Genomic DNA, 7652 nt, shown 5'->3' on the forward strand with positions numbered 1-7652 from the left:
TCGGGCAGGCTGAAGTTTCGGGGCAGGGTGTTGAATTTGGGCTGCTTGGCTCTGCGGTGGATGTGCACCCTCCTGATGGTGTTGCCTTTCTCGATGTCGTCCACGTACTTGAGGAAGTCCAGGTCCAAGTGGAAGCCGTAGGGTGTCTCCAGGGAGTAGGGGAGGCTGCGGGGCTGATCCCTGTCCCCGTCGGGTTTGGGTGGCTGGCCATCTGCTGAAAACACCCCCCCAGAAAAAGAAGAAATTATCGAATTTTGGGAAAAAAAATTGTTTAGAGCAGGAGGGGGATGTTTTTTCTGTTTTCATCTCAGCTTTGGGCAGGCAGCTCATTACCGTGGAGGCTCTTGGTGAAGCTGTGCAGACACACAGTGACACGCACCAAGGTCTGATCTGGCTTTCCAGAGGTGCATCAGGTAATTGTTGCACTGAGGAAGCCAAAAATTTCCTGAAATCATGGCTCTAACTGGCAATTAAGCAAACAGCAGGTTTTGCAGGCAGAGCTACGTGTCTGTGTAGGTACAGAGAGCTGCCTGGTGGATAATAAATCCAGCTCAATAATAGAATGTGGGATCAATCTATGACAATGACATTCTTCAAGGCTTTTGGTTTGGTTCGAACTTTTCAGCGGCCTTTTAAGCAGCGCACACCAAGCAGGAAAATCATTGCCTCGCTTCACCTGCAACCACCAGGTCACAAATTATTCCTTGAAAATGACAGCTCTGGGCAGAGGCTGCTGCTCAGAGCCGCAGCCATGCAGAACACGCATCCCAAGGTGACCGGCTCAGCTCCAGAGGCAAACCACCACTAAATGGGTGTCACTGTGTCTGCCCACCCAGCCAGCACAGGCAAACAACTGCTCTCCACCAGTCTCCCACCTTAACACAGCCATCTCCAGCCTGCAAACATTCACAGCCCCCAGATTTCCACCTTGAGGGTTAAGAGTTAAATTTCTGCACTTTCCTTTATGCAGCCAGTCCCTGAAATCTCAGTGGTTTGGGCTGCTCTGCACCTCTGAGCACACGAGTTGGGCTCAGTGAGGAGGAGGAGGAGGCACCAGGGCCCATGGCTGACCCCTTTGTCTCTATCCTGGAGACAGCTGGAGAGGACCAGGACAATTGAGAACAGATTTTGGTGCTGCTCAGCACAGAGCATCACTGAGATGCTGCCTGGGTCGGGAGCAGCACATGGGAGTCAGAGGAAGGACAGAGGGAAGACACCACTGGGGTCATCCCAGGCACAGGAGCACAGCTGGAGGGTGGGAGCAGGGATCTGTCACAGAGCATACGAGGACAAATATGTGCTGATCTAGACCTGGCACCTGCTTTGCTGTGGTTTTTAAGAAATCTGCATAATAATGAATGATGGATTTTACACCTCTTGGCCCCACATCTACAGAACAGGTTATTTACAGCATTTCTGGTAAGGAAATTACTCCATGACTTGGTTGGGGTTTTTTTTTCAAGGAATACATTAACAAATAAACACCCTGTGGGCTCCATACCTTCTGTCTTCTCCATGGTGGGGTCTTAACTGGGCTGTCACTTAAGCATCTTCTGAAAAGGGCTGAGGAGTCGCTTCACCCTTGGAAAAAAGAAATGGATACTTCTAATTTAATAAAATAACACACTCAGCCATGTGAACTTCATCTCTCCTTAAAGCCTTACAAGCCTTCAAAGGCCACCCCCCTCCCACTTCCCATCTTCTGCAGCCCAGTGTGTCCAAGGCTTTGAAGCTGCTAAAATCAATAGCTCCTTTTCCAGAGGCAACAACTTGTGCTTGACAGACACATCCCAGGGAGCTGGTCCTTGTAAAACATCCCCTGCATTACAGAGGGTTTGACTGCCAGCAAGGACAGACAGACATTTGGGATGGCTTGAGATCGATGGCACAGGCTCCTGTGAGCTGGAGATATCCAACTTGATAAAAGCTCCCTGACAACAGGGATATAAACTACACACAGAAATGACTGGTTTGCCTTTATTTTAAAATCCATAACAAGCAAAGATTCAAAATTTATGTTGAATCTCGCTCAAGTGACAGCCATTACTTCAGAGCATGTCCCTACTGCTAAAAAGTAGGGACACCAAATTGCACTGGACCACAGACAAAAACCTTCACCAAATTGCACTGGACCACAGACAAATTGCTTTCAGCTCAGGGAACAACTTCAGGTGGAGATCTACCACAGCCAACACTGAGATCTTCACATCATTTCTAGGCTGTGCTACCAGAAATGGTAACACATTTCCAGCTCCTTCCCATCACATGGACACGGATGAGACCCTCCTGGAGCACAAGGAATTAAGGCTGGGAATGACTAAGAAAGGTCCTGGGTGAAACTTCTCACCTCCAGATCCTTTAGAAAGGCCCAGGGAGGAGGCAGGGAAGGGTGAAGGAGGTTGGGGCAGTTGGACATCACAGCAGGAGGCTCCCTGGCTTGTGTGAGAGGGACAGCAACGCTCCAAGTGAGAAGGTCTGGTTTCAATTTCTGCTACAGAGGATGACGTGGGAGTTTCCTGAACAGTAGGTTGTTTGTTTATGATTCTCCTTACAGTATCTGGTTTGGTTCCTGGCCAGAGACGGCCCCACAGCTGCTTGGAAGTCCATCCCTGCTCCTCCAGTGCATCCCTGAGCTATGCAACACCCTCAGGGCAGGACCAGCAGCACAAAGCCTGCGCTGAGCCAGCCCCAGCTCACACCCATCTCATGGACCAAAACACCAGAGTCTGAACTCATTTTCTGCGTGCAGAGCTTTGCCTCAGTGAGGGCTTTAGCACTGACCACAGTTCCAGAGCTCCCCAGGAAGGGGCTCCAGCTGACCCTTACCACAGACAGCTAAAAAATGAAGTCAAATCCTGCTGTATTGTTACTACAGGACATTGCCACATCCCTGGAAGTGTCCAAGGCCAGCATGGACAGGGCTCTGAGCACCCTGGGATGGTGGGAGGTGTCCCTGCCCATGGAATGAGATGATCTTCAAGGTCCCTTCCAACCCAAGCCATTCTATGATTCTACAATGAATACTTTGAAAGATCAAAACCTTTTAAAGAAACAATCAGTTGTCAATCCCATGGGCATGTTTGTGGTCAATGTAGAGCCTTGATGGGAAGCCAGGAAGGTGCCAGCCCAAGGAGAACATCAAAGCTCTCCAGAGCTCCAGCAGGGTCACACTGATGCCCACCCAGCACCTTGTGAGCTCCTGGAAAGCTCCTCAAGTGTTCTCCAATAAACCACACTCCTTCTACAAAGCACAACTCCTTCTGTCTCCTCCTGCCAGAGAACAGCACGTGCCAAAACAAACACCAACCTCTTTCTCAAATGTTGTTTCTTCCCCTTAATTTTCCGACTGCAGCCAATTCCAGCCCGACCAGCTACACTCCACTCTTCTAGGTCATTTATTCAGAAGGAGGGGGGAAAAGCCAGTGAATAGGATGGGTTTTAATATCTAGATAATTGCATTTGGATCATTTATGAGCTGGCTGGGTCCCAGCTCTGCAGCCCAAATTGATACTACAACTACTCTCCTTTGACCAATCTACTTCAAAATCGCCTCGTAAAAGGATGCTGAATGTCCCCAACCAGCTTGCTGATGTTCTCCTGCCCCCTCCGGGGCAGCTCAGGCATGGAGAAGATGGCTTAGAGCCAAAAATGTGCCTCTTTGGACCCCACAGCTGCTCTCCCATGCCTGTCCCCAAGAAAAATGAAATTAAAATATAAAAAGTCATCTGCCAGAAGTAGCGGACCCCTACACCCAGGGTCCATAATTTGAGGCAGGGTAACAGTTTTAGGTGCCTCTCCATCATGCTAAAACCTGTTAGCCTGACCCTCTGCCAGGTTCTGTACTTGCTGAGTTTTCTCTGTTAAATGAAATTGAAGAACATTTCTTTTTCTCCCCATGCATCGCTGATTCTTACCTTTGCTACACAGTGGGGAGGATTAATCCAGATTGGAATTAGGCTGTTTTCTCAAGGCAGGAATAAATGCATACAGAAATGGAAACGGAGAAGCCAAATATGTGAGAAGGCAACAGCACAGAGCGAAGTGGTTTTATTCCCGGGGGCAGGGACAATGCACTGTCTTTTTAACCAGCCTGGACTCAAGCACTGGCTCCTTACACTCACATTTAACCCCTCTCTCACTCCATCCCACTTGCCAGGCAAAGTGAGCAGCTCCCCCATCCACCCCAGCCAGCAGAAAGGAGAGCACCACGACACCCCCAAACATTTAAATTACAAATTAACTCAACCACATACCACAAATACCCACAAAATCCATTCTCCCTGAGTGTCTTGCTAGTAATTTTAACTGGGAAACAGTTAACCCTGAGCCTATAAACAACAAGATAACCCACCAGCACGTTAGCACAGTCTCTTTAGCTGTAACACAACACGATCTGAGCTCTGCCTGTCTGTTCTCCTGCACTGCAGCAGCGGCTCCAGCACTTCGTGGTGAAAGGAAAAACTGGTTAGCAAAGCATTTTGTCAGGTTACCTGCTCAGGCTGGCACCCACAAACCCCCCGGGGAGCAGCAGCTCTCGCCTCCCTCCAGAGCATCTTCTCCCGTGCCAGAGGCGGCAGCGAAGGGCTCGGAGCAGCGAGCGTGGCTGGACCCCAGCCTGCTCCAGCAGCTACAAACTTGGTCAGCTGAGCTGTGACCTTGCTCAGAAAGCAAATACAAGTTTAAACCAAGAAGCACAAAAGAGGGATTGATTTTCCAGCAGAGCAGCCCACGGCTCTCGGATGACCTTTGCGAGGACAGTTCAATCCCGGCGCACAAAACGAGTTACTTTTCCACGGAATAGTTCTTTTTCCCAGAAAACACAGAGCACCAAGCGCTGCCCGGGCTGTCGAGGGGGGGTGCTGCCTTATCAGGGCTGATAATTGAAGAGAGAGTCAATAATTAACGGCGGCGTTGCTGCTGTACCTGATGCTGCGGCTGCAGCCCTCCGCATGCTGCACCTCCGGGCTGGAGCATTAGCAATTCCAGGAGCGCCTCTCCCGAGGAAACGCAGCCGCGACTCGCTGGCGGCAGCCTGGGGGGAGCTGCAGGAGGGCTCCGTGTCCCCACATCCTCCGGCAGAGCCGCGCTCCCACGTGCGGAGCAGGCACAGCCCCCTGTCCCCTGTCGCCGTGTCCATCCATCCGCAGCGCCCCGGGAGATGCCGCACGGGATGGGCGGCGCGGGCAGGGGGTGTCCCGGTGTCCCAGAGGGGGACAGTGGCACTCTCCATATCAAACTCTCCAGCCCTCGGCTCTGGAGTTATCCATCCGAATTTCCAGCTGGCAGGGGTCAGCTGGCAGAGCAGACACTGGCACAGGCTGCCCGGAGAAGCCGTGGCTACCCCTGGATCCCTAGAAGTGGCCAAGGCCAGGTTGGATGGGGCATGGAGCAGCCTGGGATAGTGGAAGGGGTCCTTGCCCATGGCAAGGGGTGGAACGAGATTTAAGGGCTTTAAGGTCCCTCCCAACCCAAACCAGTCTGGGATTCTGTGATTTTGGGCAGGGTGGCTCAGTGATGGGCAGAGTGCCTGTCCCAAGCCTGTCCTGAGCTCCTGCATTGGCATTCCCCTCGGGCGTCCTGGATTGCTGCCCCTCCAGGCTGGCAGCAGGGACAAATCCCTCAGTCTCTGCCCTGAACTCGCAACAGCCTCATGCTTGCAAAGGCCGAGGGCTTCAGGGCTGCAAAACTCTTCCAGGGCTGGGAAAGAAAGTTCTGGGAAGTGGAGGCATCCCCTGGGAGCTGGGGGCTCTGCTGGGGGCTCTCACCAGGGACTCCCATCACAGAGCAGCGCCAGCACCTTTCCCATGGCTGAACGAGCAGCACAGCCCGAATCTCATGCTGGGGAGGAAAACCACATCTTGTGGCTGTGCGAGAGCAGAGCTGCTGGCGCTGCTCCAGCTCCCTGCACCCCCCCGGACGGGACTTTAACACATTAACTTTGAAGAAAAGCAGACAAGTTTTGCCTTTGCAGGAAGCAGAGTATCTGGAGGCACAGAGAGCCAGCAGTGTTTGTCCTTTTGCCAGCCCTCCCCGAGGCACGGATGGGTTAAACTTCCTACCCGAGGAATGAGGAATCATTGAAATTCCGCCTTTCCCAAACTCTGCCTTTCCCAAACTCTGCCTTTCCCACGCGGCTCCGTCCCACACCGCGCGGGGCCGTGGCTTTCTGCTTTCACAAGCAATTACTGAGCCTGAGCTTCCAAACCAACTCCAGGGCACGCTGGCTCCTTTTTCCTTTTCTGCTGAATTCCTCTGCTTTAGTTACGCTCATGTGTCTCTTCTGAGCCGCTTGTGTTCTCCAGGCAAAGCAGCACACGGGATAAACACACGTATTTCTATATGATGCTGATTTTAAAGGCATTCTGAGACAATTGTTGGGTTTTCCCACTGGACAGACCTAGCAGGAAGCTTTAATTTGGAGCATTTCCTCATTGCAATTACCCACATACGAGCTACAGTTGTTCCCACATTTAATCCCTCCGGAACTGAAGAAGTCTGTGACCCCTTAAATAAGCTTTTAATCGGGAGCTACAGAGGGAAGGAGTCAAAACACGCAAATTAATTAATTATGGGCTGGTGCTTGATGGATTTACATCCAGCCTCTGATAGCTTTGCCCAAGGGGGTTGCTGCAGGATGGGAAGTGGGGAAGGGGCTCACCAAGATTGTCCCCCAAGCATGAGAACTGAGGTCATGGCCTGAAAGTGCTGCTGCTGCTTCACATCAGGCACTGAGCTGCCGGGGGGTTTGGTCTGCTCCCATGGATGAGAGGAACCAGACGGCTCTGAAGTGGCTCAAGAGCCATCCCATCCACCCCCCTGGCCACCACGGCTGCCTCCCTGGATGCTGGCAGGGCTGCTGCCCTCCCCTCCCCACAGAGAACCCCTGTGGGATGGCAGGTTTGGGCTTCACCCCCTCTCCTCTCCACCATGGGTCCATTCAGGTTGGAAGGGACAACTGAGATCATCCAGGGCCACCTCCCTGCTCCAGCAGGGTCATCCCAAAGCACCCAACTCAGGAGTGTGTCCAGAGGGGTCTGGAATATCCCCAGTGAGAGAGACTCCATAGCCTCTCTGGACAACCTGCCCAGGGAAGAAGTTCTGCCTCACGTTCAGGTGGAAATTCCCGGGCATCATTTTCTGCCCATTCCTCCTGTCCCACTGCTGGGCACCACTGAGCAGAGCCTGGTCCATCCTTGTCCATCTGACACCTCCCTTTGGATACCTATATCCATGGATGGGGTCCCTTCTCAGTCATCTCTTCTTGAGACTGACCAGGCCCAGCTCTCTGAGCCTTTCCTGGGCACGGAGAGATGCTCCAGGCCCTTCCTCATCTCCACAGCCTCCACTCCAGGAGCTCCATGTCCCTCTCGTCCTGAGGAGCCCAGAGCTGGACACAGCACTCCAGATGTGCCTCACAGGGCTGAGCAGAGGGGCAGGATCACCCCAGGGTGACCCACAGACAGAGCTGGCCCTCGGTACCCAAAGGGTTACACCCAAACCTGCTCCATCCAGGCGGTCTGGATTGCACAACAACCCCGGCTGCAAATGGACATACCAGGAATAAAAATGGCCTCTCGGGGAATATTTGTTGTAGGGATTTTTCAATTCTGTTTTCACTGCAAAGGAAGAAAAATAAGCCACTTCCAGTCTGC

The 7652-nt window shown here is 52.4% G+C and overlaps 1 long non-coding RNA gene across 2 annotated transcripts; it reads right to left on the minus strand.

Annotated features, from left to right (window-relative positions):
- Window positions 1-6: 6 nt before the first annotated feature.
- LOC115948066 lies at window positions 7-5044 on the minus strand. Of its 2 annotated transcripts, none has more exons than XR_004081919.1 (3): window positions 4924-5044; window positions 1502-1581; window positions 7-214 (listed from the first exon to the last, which is right to left on the minus strand). It is a non-coding gene; the product is annotated as an uncharacterized LOC115948066 (long non-coding RNA). The 2 variants fall into 2 exon arrangements; XR_004081920.1 differs by having other exon boundaries at window positions 171-211.
- Between the last annotated feature and the right edge of the window lie 2608 nt (window positions 5045-7652).

Source organism: Geospiza fortis, unplaced genomic scaffold, assembly GCF_000277835.1.
Source record: "Geospiza fortis unplaced genomic scaffold, GeoFor_1.0 scaffold396, whole genome shotgun sequence".
Taxonomy (NCBI): domain Eukaryota; kingdom Metazoa; phylum Chordata; class Aves; order Passeriformes; family Thraupidae; genus Geospiza; species Geospiza fortis.